This window comes from Chrysochloris asiatica, unplaced genomic scaffold (assembly GCF_000296735.1).
Source record: "Chrysochloris asiatica unplaced genomic scaffold, ChrAsi1.0 scaffold00088, whole genome shotgun sequence".
NCBI lineage: Eukaryota > Metazoa > Chordata > Mammalia > Afrosoricida > Chrysochloridae > Chrysochloris > Chrysochloris asiatica.
In genome coordinates this window covers 10,113,086-10,115,473 of record NW_006408606.1, presented here as the reverse complement: position 1 = coordinate 10,115,473, position 2,388 = coordinate 10,113,086, and positions in this window count along the sequence as shown.

The window sequence follows — 2,388 nt, the reverse complement described above, 5'->3', positions numbered from 1 at the left end:
AAAGCCTCATCTTTTTCCATGGTGTAGCTAGTGGACTTAAGCCACTGACCCTGTGGTTAACAGTCCAGTGCTTATCCTACAGAATCACCATACTCCCAGTGTCAGACAAATAGAAACTTGTAATTCCTCTCATAAGACATTTCAAGTCAGACTTTTTCACATGTAAGGCACCCCATACTTGGCTGTTTGCTTTTGTTGTAAGTGCTATCAGATCTGTTCCAACTCATAGGAACCCTACATAGGGTTTCTGAGGAGCAGCTGGTGGGTTTAAATTGCCAATCTTTTGATTAGCAGTTTAGTGTTTATCCTACAGCACCACAACAGAACTCCACTTGAAGCTGTATTACTACTAAAATCAAACAACCTATAGTATTGTACTACTTTTATTTTTTTTTTAACTTCTTATTGTGAACTGAGAAGGTTTGCAGAGCAGAGCATCCATTTTACATACAAGAAGCCATGTATTTTGTTTCATGTCAGTGATTGCAATTCCCTCCATCACTTAATCTCACTTTCTCCCTAATATTCCTTTTTCCAATCCAACCTTCTTTCTCATCCCTTCTGAATGTTGTCCTAAGGTAAATGCTGCCCTTTAGATCTTGAATGATTGAGCATTCCATGGTGTACAAACCTCACTAGTTCTGTGTTTCTACTACTGTTTGGCTTAAAATTGAGCTAAAAGGGTGAGTTCAGTTCCTGAAAAGTGACCAAGGGCCATAGTCTCAGGTTCCTCCAATCTCTTTCTAACCAGTAAACCTGTTCATTTTTATTTTATTTTTGAGTTTCACATTTTCTCCCACTCTATCCAGGACCTTCTAATGTGATACATGGCATAAATACATTATCTAACATGACTGAAACACACAAACAGCAGAAGGCATAATAGATGACTAGTGGTTTGCCGTGGAGTCGATTCCAACACATAGCAATCCTGAATAGGGGTTCTGAGGCTAAAATCTTTACAGAAGCAAAAAACCTCATCTTTCTCCCATAGAACTGCTGATAGTTTTGAACTGCTGACCTTGAGGTTAGCAGTCCAACCACTACACTATCAGAGCTCCTTAGAAGCCTGGAACCTCCTAAAAATTAGACACGTACTCTTGTTGTTAAGTGCCATCGAGTCACTTCCTATTCACAGAGACCCTGGCTGTAAATCTTTACAGAAGCAGAAAGCTTCATCTCTCTCCCCTGGACCAGCTGGTGGATTCCAAGTGCTGACCTTGCAGTCAGCAACCCAACACATACCCCACTATGCTACCAGGGCTTCCTGTTAATGTACTACTGCAAATATTGTTTTTAATTCTACTTAAAAGTGATATTAATGATATTGTTCTATGATTTCTGCCTTTCTATTGGGTCACCTCTCTTTGGAAAGTTTGGAAATATGGATGTCTTCCAACTGGTTGGTCAAATTTCTTGGCGTAGATAAGTGGGTGCTTCCAGCACTGTATCAACTTGTTGAAACATTTCAGTTTGTATCCCATCAATTCCTGGAGCTTTGATTTTTACTCCATCTACAGTAGAATGCATAAATAAATTGTGGATTACTTGTACAAGGAAAACTATAGAGGAATGAGAGTGAACAGATGATGACTCAACTCAGCAACATACATTTCACACACATAATGTGAAGCTTAGGTGACACAAGCATTTTGCAATGAGCTGCTAACCTAAAGGTTGGCAATTCAAACCTACCCAGAAACTACACAGAAGAAAGTTGTGGTAAAAGCTCCCATAGTTTACAATGAAGAAAACTCAATGGAACAGATCTATTCCATCATTTTGTAACATGTGGGATCACTATGAATCAGGACCAAACTTAACTACTGCTAACAACAATGGTGAGTGAAAAGAAAAAGAAAAGACAGAAATAGAGAATACATACTATATGATTTGATTTGTATAGAATTCAAATACAAACAGAAGTAATCTAGAATATTAGAAGTTGGAAGAATGATTGCCTATTGGTTAGTGGTAGGAAATGTGTTTGGGGCTGGGAGAGAAGAGTATGAAAGGAATTTTAAGAATGCTGCTTACAGGCATGTAAGCATGCTGGTAACAACACTGGTCCACTGATGAGTGGAAGAGGGGGAAAGGCAGCAATGAAGATATGGACTGAGTTCAACCACATTCCACAGACTCCCACTGATCTGGAGATGAGAAAGAGTAGAGGAAGGACTGGTTGGTCCAAAGTGTGGGCAGACCTAGGGATTCCTGAGCCCATTGACAAGGACATAGACGTGGAGGGCTAGAGCTGAGAGTAAAGCATCCAGCTGATATGAAGTGAGGGAAGATGCACAAGAATGCCCAAATTTGTGGCTAATATCCATTTGAGCTAGCCTCGATTGCTTGATAATCACTACTCACTAGAGGAAGATTTAAAAAAAA